Source organism: Tursiops truncatus, chromosome 18 (genome assembly GCF_011762595.2).
Source record: "Tursiops truncatus isolate mTurTru1 chromosome 18, mTurTru1.mat.Y, whole genome shotgun sequence".
Taxonomy (NCBI): Eukaryota; Metazoa; Chordata; class Mammalia; order Artiodactyla; family Delphinidae; genus Tursiops; species Tursiops truncatus.
Window position 1 is genome coordinate 65,335,393 of NC_047051.1, and position 14,060 is coordinate 65,349,452.

General features: G+C 43.8%; 1 protein-coding gene and 1 long non-coding RNA gene across 14 annotated transcripts in view; one reads left to right on the forward strand and one right to left on the reverse strand.

Annotated features, from left to right (window-relative positions):
* Nucleotides 1–14,060, forward strand: part of MBNL2 (muscleblind like splicing regulator 2) — a 151,615-nt gene that overhangs the window by 28,632 nt on the left and 108,923 nt on the right. The window lies entirely within an intron of this gene.
* The window catches only part of LOC109547599 (uncharacterized), a 166,451-nt gene continuing 155,553 nt past the window's right edge, over nucleotides 3,163–14,060 (reverse strand). The window contains exon 4 of the long non-coding RNA XR_012327742.1: nucleotides 3,163–5,016. This is a non-coding gene — a long non-coding RNA (uncharacterized lncRNA). The remainder of the gene's footprint in view (nucleotides 5,017–14,060) is intronic.

Here is a 14,060-nt window from a genome sequence, read left to right on the forward strand (position 1 = left end):
CTTTTTTATGATAAATCTTGAGTGCTCAAGCTTGATCCTCTTTTTAGTTTGCAGAATCTTTCCTTTGGTCTCATATTGGATCTATGTTGCATATCTAGATTTTTGCTTTTTTTTTTAATTCATTTATTCATCTTGAATGAAAAGAAGTCTGTCCAGGCTTGGTTCTTCTTATTTAAACAGGGCAGAGGAGTCTTTGTATAGTTCCTTGCTTGCCACCCGACTGTAGATAGACTCTCTCGTCAAATATTAAGTAGAAAATGCCTTGATGTCAGTTTGGTAGAGTTCAGTGGTGGTACAGCTTCAGTATAGGTTAGAGAGAGCTGTGGCCAGGGGGTGCCCACCAGGGATATGCCACCTCTGCTCAGCTTCTTGTCATAGGGGTTACTCTCTCTACCCAACTTTTCCATTGCTCAGCCTGTATGCCAAGTAGCCAACTCAGTCAAGCCCCACTGCTGTTGCTATTTCTACTACACAAAGGAGACAAATCAGTGAACTCTTGTTTTTTGGTTTAATATAGCTCCTGGGCATAATTTGGGGTTTTTCAGTATAACTAGTAGTAGCACAGGCTTCAAAACATGTGGCTGACACACTTTCCTTATTTCTAACTCTGCTTAAAGTTGGGTTTTTTTTCCATATTTTTTAAACCAACCTTTAGTCATTTCACTGGGGATTTTGCGGGGGAAGTTAGATACAAGCTGACACTGAACTAAGAATTCAGAAGCTTCGAGTGAAGGCCTATTAAAGCCGTAAAAGATCGACCTTTTTGTTGTTCTTCCTTGTTTTCTTTGTATACATTGTTGGTTTTTTTTTTTTTATTCTTAGGAAGACATGCATGCCTGTTCTTGGTTAAAGATTCAGCTATATCTTCTTTTGCCTTTTTGTAGATTATCTTTTTTAATCAAGTCAACATGGAATTTATTTTGATGGACAGTACAAGTTGAGTTTACAAATTAATTTTTTTCTTGTTTTTTCCATTTTTCTAAACGAGTCTTATTCAATATGAGTAAGGCATCTTTTCCCATCTGTATACTTATTATCTTGGATCCTAAGTGTATACTGGGATCTTTTTCAAGATACTTTTAGTCAATTTCATTGATTTATCTATCTATTTCTTCATCAGTAACAAACTCTTTTGATTGTTTTAGATTAATAGTGTATGTATCCATCTACTAAGACCAATTCTATATATTATGATTCTTATTCAGAAATTTCTGTTCTGCCCTCATCTATTTCTTCATCAAATTTCAAAATCATTTTTAAGTTCTTTCTCATACTCATAATGACCTCTTCCAGCAACAAAAAATCCTTTTAATATTTTATTAAAATTGTGTTGAATCTATAATTTTGTAAGAACTAATATTTTTAAATGATAAGAATACTAATCTAGAAATATCTCTGAATTTTATTCAAATATTACTTTACATCTCCAGGTAAAGTTTGTTAATTTTTATGTCTGTCTAAAACATTTTCAGTTAGCATTATTTCCAGGTGTTTTATGTTTTATGTAGCTATTATAAATGATATATTTTTCTATTATATATTCTACCTGATTATCGCTATGCTAGAGAACAAGAAAACTATTGGTTCCATTTAACTCTATTTCGTTGTCTCATTTCTGGCAGTTTAACAGAACTCACTTTTTCCTTGTGAGAAGTAAATTTAATTCTCTTGAATTTTCTGGGTATATAGTCATATCATCTGAAGATGATAACATTTTCTCCTCTTTTCCAATAGTTATGCCATATATTCCTGTTACATATTAATGTATCGGCTGCACCATTTCTTGACTTTCTGAAAATTATGAACAGCTCATCTTCTGAAAATTCTCAGAAACAAATAGTTAGTGACAGAGGTTTCTCTTTATTTTATATCCTGCTATGAATGCAAGCTTCCCCAGAGAAATTTCAACTAATAATACAACCAGCAGTAGATATGTCATCTTGCTAACTGAAATCTAAGACCCTTACACATCTCATAAATATTAGTTTTATGATATTAAAAACAAAATTCAGGCTAGTACATTTAGACTGATTGCACAAAGTTTCCTGCTTTATAGAAAATATAACTGATATATACATTTAAAATAAGGAGAACCAAAAATTTTTGTTTTGTTTTGTCCCATTCATTCATCCGTCCACCCATCCATCCATTTATCTACTCAACAACTGTTCATTGAACCCTGTGCTTAAAGCAAAGAAATGAAAATCTCATCCCAACCCTAGAGAGTCTCAGCCTAGAATTATTAGGAATGTATAGTTCTGTTCACATAAGTGTACCCCCAAAAGTACATGACTTGATTAAATGATGTCAAGTGGAAATGTATATAGTTATTAAGTTCTTATTACATTCTAATGATATGCTTATGAGTTAAAACTTCAACCTTTGAGATAGAAACACCTGTGACACGTGAGTAAAAGCAAACATCACTTGTGGATCTTGTTCATTCGTTACCAGAGGCCTCTTTCTCCCTCTCCATTTTCTTATATCCTCATCAAGGTCTGTCAGTCGGGAAAAGACTGGCGCTATATGAGTAAATGCAAGAAAATTAAATGTGCTCCAAGTCTACCAATTTTCACACTCATTTAAAAAAAAATCCTTTAGCTAATCCTCCCTTTAAGAAATAATGATACACAAAAATGTTCTTTTGGGGGCTTCCCTGGTGGCGCAGTGGTTGAGAGTCCGCCTGCCGATGCAGGGGACACGGGTTCGTGCCCCGGTCCGGGAGGATCCCACGTGCCGTGGAGCGGCTGGGCCCATGAGCCATGGCCACTGAGCCTGCGCGTCCGGAGCCTGTGCTCTGCAATGGGAGAGGCCACAACAGTGAGAGGCCCGCGTACGGCAAAAAAACCCAAAAAAAACCGGAAAAGAGAAACTAATATTATTAACTAACTCTCTAACTTATTTCCACAATACCCTCTGAAAAACACTGGCCTCTATTTTTTTTTTTCTTTTTTTTTTTTTATTGCGGTATGCGGGCCTCTTACTGTTGTGGCCTCTCCTGTTGCGGAGCACAGGCTCCGGACGTGCAGGCTCAGCGGCCACGGCTCACGGGGCCCAGCCGCTCCACGGTCACGTGGGATCTTCCCGGACCGGGGCACAAACCCACATCCCCTGCATCGGCAGGCGGACTCTCAACTACTGCGCCACCAGGGAAGCCCCTGGCCTCTATTTTGAAAATATTTTTTTCAGTCTAAACATTTGATTTGAACTTGCATTTTGACTTCTTTTGACTTTAAACCTAGTCCTCCTTCGTCTAATATTTGATTCTTATACATGTAGGCATATAAAATGATCCGCAATTCCAGATCTGCTTTTTAATTACCGAATTATCCTTGGTCATAGTGCAAATCATTAAGTAAATAATTAATTTGACGGATTTCTTAAAACAAGATTGACTCTTGTCCAATGTGAGCAAATACAACTGAAATGCAATGGACACCACTTTTCAGCGACGTGAACAGCCCAGGTGCTTCTGGCTGACCCTGATGCTGTAGTAAATTAATTGGTATATTAGATTTCCCAGCCCCAAAGGTAACACTAAGTCCAGAGTATACCCCCATACTCATTTTAGGCAAGCAAATGGCCGTAAGAAGTAATATTTTCTTTGAGGAGGGTTAGTGATTCAGATGAAATCTTTAGCTATAATGAACTTTGTGTTTCTGCTGCAGGTAACAAACTAAACCCCACTAGATGACAGGTATCTCCCTAAAGATCCCTCTCACTACTAGGCGAGAAACACAAACACTAGATGTGAAAGGTAGAAGCGGCCCTGGAGACCCTGTTGTTCAGAATTTCTCAAGTTTTTCCACTGAGGCATCATGATAGCAAAGGAGAGAGGAGTTGGTCTCCTGAAGCTTAGAAGGACTGATGGACCAGGTCCCCTTACTTATCTAAAGTCTTCTAAATCTTGCCTTCTATCTGCTATGTATGTCTGCTCTAGTATAAAAAATTTAAAATTACATACCCCTTTTACCCTAAAACTTTTTAAGTAAAACTGATGCTTCCATAAACTATGCTATATGTTTACCTTTGGCCCTGTAGCTGCTCACACGCGAGTTGGAAAACCACTGCTTGGTCCTTTTTTTTAATAACTGAATACACTGAGGCCTGCAGAGGGATTGTGACTCACCCCAAATCTCCTGGCAAGCGTGTCACTGTGCAAAAACTAACATCTCTTCTGACTCCCAGCCCTATGCATTTTCTGACAATTAGGCAATTAGGCCACCCCCGCAAGGGCAGTCAAGTACATCAGAGGGTCTTTACCTTTTATACTTTTCCACTTTGGAAAAAGAAATACTGGTTGCCCTTTCCTTCTGGAAACTGCCTGGAACCTGAGGAGCTAACTGTGTTTTTGGTCGGGACTGAGGAGAGCTGAGCCAGTTATCCACAACTTGTCCGTAATCTACCCATGGCCTTGTGCGTTCAAACACTCCATCTTCTTTCTGCTCTTGTGAGCAGAGTGGTGCTTTTCCTGAAGGCCACCTTTGAGTAGCCTAAAGCATCACCTTAAGACAAATATGAGTGAACCCTTAAAACTGCTGGCTTGGGGACAGGGACCTTTATTATCAGTTTTCTTTGAACATATCAGAACTAGCATTTGCGAAGCTGGATGAGATCTGGGAACACCTGTTAGCAGAGGTGATGGGGAGTTGGTTATAATGTCGGGCCCAGTGAAGAGCACGGAGCCAGGCCTAATAAATGTTTGCTGCTGAGTCATTCTTCCTGGGAAAAGCGATGCAAACAAGATCATCTCTGCCAAGCGCTGCAGGGTTATCACTGGCCTTCACCAAGGTTTCCACTGTCAGTTGCCATCTTCCTGCCATGGCTCCGGAAGGACCCCAGGGATGAAATCTTCACACTAGTGTTCTGTGTTAAGTCTTCCAATGTTTTCACAGACAGTTGATCAGTAGAGTCTTAGAAACAACCTACTATTGATGGGGCAAAGGAACTCTCAAGTTTAAAGGCTGTCTCAAGGGCACGTGGTTTTGTAAGCTGCATCTCTTGACTCTCAGAAGCCTGGATTTGCAAAATCATAAAAAAAAAAAAAAAGAAGCCTGGATTTCAGTCAACCATCCATGTCTCATTAAGATGCACACTTCTGTTAAATTCTAAGAAAGTCATTCTGATTGCTGCCAAGAAGACCCATTCCAATAAGCAAAACATCATTTACATCTACACAATAAAGTTTTACTGGCATCATAAAAATTATTTCCAAGTTCATCCCTGTTACAAAGAGACTGCATTAGGAAAATCATACTTTAAATGTAAAAGCACTACTTCATGGACAAGTTGCTTTTTCATACATAGTGTTAATGACCAAAAAAAAAAAAAACATTTCAGGTACTGGAATAGGCAAAGAGCGTAAGTGGGTAACCATGGGATGATCTGCATACCAGAGAAGGTGTTTTTCAGACTCTTTTTTCCTCTCTCTCATTTTATCTTGTCAGATTTGGTTTGATTCAAAGCTATTGGTTCTCTTAGAGAAGGAGGACAGACCAGTTTCAGGAATAAGCAGCATTAGAAGAGCAGTTGAAGTATGCACATGGGAACGCAGGTGATAAAAATCATTTTGAAAAATAATGAACAGGTAACTTGAGAGCTTGTCCTGAGGGTGGTATGACAGGTTATACCAGGTTATTAGTTTTCTGACTCAGCAGTACGTCTCTTAAAAATCTCTTAAAGGAAAATGGATGTTTTTGAAAGAAATGCAGTTGGCAGAGGAGAGCTAAGGAGCTGAGTGAGTCCACAGGTCGGTAGACCCGGGAAAGCAATACTACGTACATTGAAATAAGCATTGTGTGTTTGAAAAAAATGTGCAAAAGATGTAGTTAAGACAGCAGTGTTTTGTACATTAAAATAGATGTCTAGGGATCTTTTGGTTCATCTACAAAATACCAAAGCACCCACCCTCTCTGTTGTTTTTTGTTTGTTGAAATGGCTGAGTGACCTCCATGGGTGTGGCCATCAGGTTTTACATTTTGCTCCTCCGTTCACAGGAATGCGGGAGAGCCTGAGCCCTTCCTCAGTCTCCCCTTCCATAAAATGGGAAGAAACACGTTTGCCACCTCAGAAGTTGCTCGTGACCAGGAGCGGTTTAGCCCGTGACTATTTTTCCTTTTCTCATTTCCCTGTTGCACGCCTCAAAGTGGTGGCCCGCTGTTGCCATGGTGACACAGCACAGGGTGACGTCGCTTAGAAATAATGACAACTGGCGACAGCGGGGAAGCAGAGCCAGAGTGGTGATTAGCCTCGGAGGAGCGCCCTGTCTGGGCGGAGAGGCAACAAAAGAAGGAAGGAACGGGAGGGCGAGCTTGATTTAACAAATCGTGAGCGGATGCTACCTGCCTCCAGCAATTAGGAATCACGGGACCTGATAACGCCCCGTATCAGAGTGCCGTACATTTTTACAGAATATCCCTTTGGTTGCCAGGTTTGTCCTTCTTTATTACTCAGAGCTCCCGGTTTAAGTGCAGTAAATATTTGTTGTTGATCTCGATTCTAGCTCCATCTCCTGAAAGATAAGAGGAACTGTTGACACACCATCTTTGTAGCCTGCTTTGTACTTGCGACTTGAGTCGTGCCTTGTCAATGGCGATATTTAAAAGTGTGGCAGGAAGTTGATTTTTTTTTTTAACTTCTAGGGTCAGTGAAATGACAACAAAACTAAAATCCAATTTTAATAGATTGACCTCTCCCTGATCCTGAATTCCTGGGCTCTGTTTTTCTGCTGAAGTCAAATGGTGCTCTGTAGGGAAATTTTTATTTGGTTAAATATTAATGAAATACCATCACCTGCATGCCTGACCCTGCTGGTATCTTTCCCACAGTGTTCAAACAAACAAGTAGCACTCTGCATCCTTCTGGGATCTTCTGAACCCTGGGAGCATCCAATCCACATACCCCATATCTGGTTCTGTGACAGAATGATTGTGTTCCCCATAGTTAGTGGGGTGGGGTTGGATGTGAAAAGAAAATGGAAAGCTGGAAGGTTCTTCCCAGCAGAACCTCTCTGTGACGTATTCAACATCAGCTTACAAACATCGAGAAGAATGGGACCTAGCAATGGCCGTTGGCTCAGGGGACCAGGACGGAGGAAAACCCGCTCTCTCTGGTTTGCCTTCAGAGATACGTTAACCCCACAGGGTACCCTGTGTTGAGGGTCCGTGTGGCTCACAAATTGTGCCTTAACTTGCTGGAGAATACCGCGGCTGGCGCAGGGCCTCTTGGACCCCAGTCTTATCAAGAAACAAATTCACGTCCACTTTTAGCAACCTTTTTCGGCTGACAGCCTTCAGAAGCCAGTATTGCTTCCATTCAGAAAATTCGAGAGCCTCCTGGAGGTCTGAAAGCAGAGCAGCTCCCACCACCACACCGTGAAGACAGGGCTGGGGTGTGGCTGAGTTCTGGGGGCACAGTAGCATTCTGTGTGCTGTTCTTTTCTCAGAAGAGAAAATGTAAAGAAGAACAATTAAATCTCTGGGGTCCCAAGACCTAGATCTGTGTCCTTTTTGCAGCCTGGGGCTGAAGTATTTCAACAGCTGCTCCTTGCCGGGTGTTGAGTACAGAGCCGCCACCTCTCCACCCCGCCTGGACGCCCCCTTGGATCTGAACTCTGGAGCAGGAACACAACGAGCTCCCCAGAGGCTCCCCCCAAACCCCCGCACTGATGTTCCTGTTAGATCCCCCGGCTCGAACAGCCGGCTAACAAATCTAGGCCAAACCCAGCCGAGCTGATAAGATTTCCAGAAGAGTTCCTAAAAATACATTTCTCCTTAAACCAGCCTTGCCAATCACTGCACAATCACAGAACTTGAAGGACAGAAGTGGCCTTCGAAATTGTTGCACCCTCTCCATTTTTAAACCTAAGAAATCAGAGTCCCAGAGGGCTAACCGCAAGAACAATGGTTGAGGAATATTACAAATCGCATCATGAAGATGGAACAAAGCAAACCATAAAGGCAGTACAAACTGTGAGCTGTGTAGTACATTCTTTCACTTATTTGCGCATTCAGCCACTCACTCATTCAGCAGATATTTATTGCGTGCTTACCATGTCCTAAAGTTCTGGTGTTGCACTAGATCCAGACAGACCCTGCCCTCACGGACATCACACTGTGGTTGGGGGAGAACACGAACAGATAAGTAGGTGAATATGTGAGTGTAAAATAATGATCAGGACTCTGGAGGGAAATAAAGCAGGGTGAGCTGGAGTGAGGAGGTAGGACTGAAACCATATCACATCAGGAATGGCCTACCCCAGGCTAATATCTGAACATCTGGGAGAGGCACATTCTCAGCAGGGGAAGAGCAGGTCAAAGCCCCAGGCAGGCCCATGTTTGGCCACTCAAAGCCCAGCCAAAGGCAAGGGTGGCTGAGGGGGAGTGGACAAGGGAAGAGGAGGTCAGCGAAGGTGTGGGCAGATCCGGGAGGTCAGTACGGGCTATCGCAAGGCTTTCGGCTTTCTCGCACGGGAGGTGGGGAGCCACTGGAGGCGTCTGGCAGACAAGTGATGTGATCTGATTATGTTTGCACGGGATTTGTCAGAATAATATGAGATGGGCCTGCAGGAGGCAAGCGTTAGGAGGTTACTGCATTAACTTACAGGAGAGGTAATGGTGTCGTTGAAGGTGCCCGCAGGGGAGGTGGAGAGAAGGGCCTAGGTTCTGGATCTATTAGAAAGGCAGGGCCAGTGGAACTTCCTAATGGATGGGAGGTGGGCTAGCAGAGAGAGGGAGGGAGGGAGGGAGGGAGAAAGGAGGGAGGGAGGGAGGGAGGGAGGAGGGAGGGAGGGAGGAGGGAGGGAGGGAGGGAGGAGGGGAGAGAGGGACACACATTTGGGAGTCATCACCATCCAGCGGTCTTGAAGCTCTAAATTGGAGGAGAGAATGGTGGAGCAGAGGCCTGGTGGATTTTGCAGCCAAACTGCCTGTGTTCTAGCCCTTTCCTCAGCGCCACCATTCACCATCCACAGATATGCCAGCCTCCTCCAAGTAACACTGGCCACGAGGCATAAACTCTTTGAATGCTCTCATCATTATTACCTTTCACCTGAAAACCATTATCTCAAATGCTTCTCCATAAATATTTGTTTTAAGTTAGTCCCTGGGTCTTATCTCGCTGTTCACCCCCAGGCCAGTGCTGTCAACCAGGGAAGCTATCAGCTGCCTCTGCCCACCAGCCTCTTCCAACACCTGCCTCTTCCTTCTCGACACGTGCGCACCTCCCACGGCACCTTCCGCAGCTATTCACTGGCACCCGAGGGAAGCCACTGGCCTTCACTCACTCGCAGATCACATGTGATTATTATGTGCTGAGCCCACGACTGATCTAGAACCTCTTGACTGGGGAGTCCAGCCGTGCGCACTTCTGACATCACTCACGCCCGCGTGTGCGCGCACGGGCACGCGCGCGCGCGCGCACACACACACACACACACACACACACACGATACTTCATGATGCACTCAGACCCAGTCACAGGATAACAGATACAACTTCCGCAAGGAGAGAAGTATAGCCCTTTCACACACCTCCTCGGCTTCAGCCACCTCTGCACATCCTCTTGTTAGAATTCCACCCTTTGTGTTGCTTTTTGTCCCACCTCCGAGGCCTGGACCTTTGAATTCGGTAGCATCCTTTCTCTGCCCCTGCTCTCAGGTTGCCAAGGATAGATGGAGAAATCATTCATTTCAGAGCAGGTTCACGCTGTCCCGCTCAGGTGGCGCCCCCTGGGCAGCTCGACACTCCTCGGTTTCTCTCTCTTCCTGTGGGCAACATCGCAGGTCCCACCTCAGCCTGTCTCAGCAGGTGGAACACCTCCTCCCCGGCTGAGATGGAGGGGCCACAAGAGCTGCCCCATTCTTCCTGCCTGCCCTCCAACGGGAAAGCAGGTGGTTGCCGTCGCTCCCCTCCTTCTGTCGGCCCAGGTCTCAGAGCCTCCCCTGGAGCTAATGCCCTCGTCCCTCCCCTACCTTTGGTGCCTCCTCTGGCCCACACCCCCACCCTGGCATTTTCCCACATTCCTGTTGTGTTTCTCTCCTTCCACTCAGAAGAGAAAGGAGAGGACGGAGAGTGATGGAGAAGCAGGTTCTCGCCACTGTCCTGGGTCTCTTACAATTCTGTGCACAAACCTCGGGTTCACAAAGGTCACTTCCCCAGGAGCGCACAGGTGGTCAGGGGCCATCTGCCTGCAGAGCACAGGGGGTTCAAAACTCTCCTGGCGGGCTTCCCTGGTGGTGCAGTGGTTGAGAATCTGCCTGCTAATGCAGGGGACACGGGTTCGAGCCCTGGTCTGGGAGGATCCCACATGCCGCGGAGCGACAAGGCCCGTGAGCAACAACTACTGAGCCTGCGCGTCTGGAGCCTATGCTTCGCAACAAGAGAGGCCGCGATAGTGAGAGGCCCGCGCACCGCAATGAAGAGTGGCCCCCGCTTGCCACAACTAGAGAAAGCCCTTGCACAGAAACGAAAACCCAACACAGAAAAATAAATAATAAGAAAAAAGAAGAAAAAAAAAACAACTCTCCTGGCTGCTCCACGGTGTTCTTGCGACCTCAGATACTCCAGGGAGCTCCAGGCGCTGGGCACCCTCCTCCCCCTGTGCAAGTGCCACAGAAACTGGCACCTGGAAAGTCAGCAGTGACCTCCTTGTTATGGCATCTAGCCACCACCAGTTGTCCACATGCCCTTGATCTTGTGGCACTGAACACTTTCGGCTGCTCGGTCCTCCTTGAAACTCTGAATCTCTCTCCCAGCACCCTGGATGCAGCGCTATTCAGAGGCTCTTTTGTCTCTCATTATTCTTTTCCTGTGGCGTCACCTGCTCCTCTTTCTGTCACCTCTAAATAACTGAAAAAAGTGTCCATGACCCTGTCCAACTCTTTCTTTTTTTCTCTCCTAGATATACACACAGATGTAAATATTGATATGTGTTTCTCTCTCTCCCATTTTAGCCAGTCTGTGGTTTTAGCTATCATTTCTATGAACATTAATTCCAACTATGTATCCATGACCACGACCCCTATGTCCCGTTTCCAACTTGCCTCCACTCCCCAACATCCTTCCTCCTGGGCAAAGCATCAGTGTTCTTCTGCCCACACAGGACCCACATTTTGAGGTCCTCTTTGACAAATCTCTTTCCTGCACTCCTCACTCCAAGTCCCCCCCAATCTATCTTTTTCTGATGATTTTACCCCAGCCATGATATGGAATCACCCTCATCCTTTTCCTTCCCACCCCTGCAGTATAACTTTGGGCCTGGATTACTCCTTTGCTCCTGGACCATTGCTGGAATCGCCAACCAATTTCACCACCTGCGAGCTCTTCTAATTCTAGTGCATCCTAAGTGATCCTCCAGTTGGGGTCCTGTCTAGAGCTCAAGTGCTCCCCAATATCTACCAGAGTAAAGATCCTGATAGTTTATAACTGAGCCTACTTCCTCAGACTAACTCAGCCTAAGACCCTACAGCACTATCCTCAATGGGGACGACACCACTCCTTATAGAGAACTTTGGAAATTTAAAGGAGCATTTTTCCCCCATTGTCCTAATGACCAGGCAACCTCTCTGGAATGTAATGGGCTGAAGTAAAGGATTTTGACATCTTGCAATGAATACGACTCCCTGGGAGTAAAGAACTAGTCTGTATCTCATGAGTTCTGAGTGTCCTCCTGGACATTCACATGGATAAAAATCCTGTTCTGGGGGATCTGGGGCAAGATCTTAACTGTTTCATGTATTTGCATGGAGTGTTTTTTCTGATGTATTTTTTATTTTTTGGACAGTCAATATAACTGAATTTTTCAAGAATACAACAACAACCGTGTAAATTGAGTCAAGACTGTTCTTTAACTTGTTAGGAACTTGAACAGGAACTGACTTGGCATGTTTAAAAGCCACGTCACCTGTCTCACCCATGTCGGTCTGCATTGTGCCCGTCACACAAAATAAGGTGTGAACATCCGACCACTTCATTCTGTCTTCTAACATATTTGTGCCTAAGTGTGGACATTTTAAAACACACATTATTTATCTTATAAATAACGACTTCCTTTGATATCTTAGTTATATTTCAGTTATGACAATATATTGAGTCTTCTTCAATGTGTACATGTTGGCTAGATTATTTACGATTTTCATCTGGTGGTAATAAAAGTTATGTTTTCATCTGGTGGTAATAAAAGTTATGTTACAAAAATTTTGTCAAAGCAGGGGGCATTGGTCTTTGTACGTGTACAGGCAGATGAACTAGGCATTTGGCTGGTGATAATAGAGAGAGAAAAGGGAAAAGGTCAGCTGAAGAGCAGTCCTGGCCACCAGCAGCTGTGGCTGGGAAGGAAATGGAAGTTCTGGGAAGAATTCTCTGGCATTCAGGCCTAGACTGCAGCCTGCAGCTCGATAATTGTTCTCACTGCAGCCACTGGGTCCTGGATATCCAGGAAACCGGTAAGTGCTGTCAGTCTTAAATGGTATCTAATACAATTGCTTTTATTCTAATAAGAGCAGCTCCTAACTGAATGATAAATGTTTAGATAGAAAACACAGGCGCGGTGAAAAAACATAATTTGAATACAAATGTGTGTTGAATATATTATATCTGGCTGTAGTTTCAGGAGTATGTTTAGAAATCTCTCCTCTTCTAATTGAAGAAGGGATTTCTTTTTCTGCCCGTTCCTGGAAACTACAATGAAAATGGGCTGGAAATTTTCATGCATTAAAATGATTTCTGGATTTTATGAAGTTTTCACTTGTACTTTAAGAGACAAGGTCCAAGAGGAAGATTTTTAGTGGGGGAATTTCTCCTTTTATTTCTGTTATTATGAAACATTGGCTTATCTGACTTACTGTGTGGCTTGGGTGCCCCGGTGTTTAAGTTCCTCTATAGAAATGTATTTGAAAGTATATTCAAAAGAACAAGTACCATGTGAAATGAAGACATGCTTGGTAGCCGTGGTTCTTTCCCTGCTTAGAATGAATGAGCGTTTGGAATTAGTTTTTGAGGAGCATCTATCAAAGTTTTGTCTAACATTCTCTGAAGGACTTCATACTTTGTACCATCATCAAAGAAAGAGACTTTCTACTTGCTTTAAGTTACACTTCATTTGCTTTACAGAAATGTCTAACTCTTAGTGAATAGGAGTCCTTTCCACCTGTGCGTGTATATGTGTGTGCGTGTGTGTGTACATGAACACAAATTTAAGGAAAGTTGATGCCTTATCTAATGCTGATAAGGGTTAGACACCAAACAGAGAGTCCTTATAATATACTACTAATTATATTTTGGTAGCAATACATCCATTTATGGTTTAGGTATTTCCAGTCTCCACGATTCCAAACAAGGAAACTGAGACTCAGAGAGCTTAGGTGACATTTCACAGCTATTCGGGACAGAGGAATGACTGACTGGAATCCAGGGTAGAAAATTTTGTTCTTACCCCTAACCCATGCCAAGTTTCAAAGCACTATTTCATTTATATTTCCAATAAATTTTTAAAAAATCTTAAGGTGTCTAGAAAGAAAAATCTTTTTAAGGACAATCACTTTTGCTGCTCCCTTCACTTTTTTGCTTGGAAAAGTCAATGAGGTTCTGTATTGCCTTTGGCACTTGGGACTGCTTTCATTTCTGTATTTTTATTGGTCCTCCGGGGTTCCCATGGGAAGGTCCCAGTCGGGGACCTCTTCTCAGTGGCTGTGATTACAGAGCAGGGTTACACCCACTCCCGGAGGTCAAGTGGCTTTTAGCCCAGTTCTCCAGGCTGCGCTACTCTGGGTTCCTCTCCAGCCCGGGCGTTTGCATCTGACACGCAGGATACAGGGAGTCAAGGACCGAAGGAGAGAGCATGTGGAGAGATATTTTAAATTAAGCTCCAGAAATAGAGCTGGAGACGTCAAGCCACTCACAGGAAGGAAGAATCATTTTTCAACGTGTTTTAAGAATTGAAAGATTAAAAATACAGTACTTGTTTTTCTCTTTCTGACTTACTTCACTCTGTATGACAGACTCTAGGTCCATCCACCTCACTACAAATAACTCAGTTTCGCTTCTTTCTATGGCTAATATTCC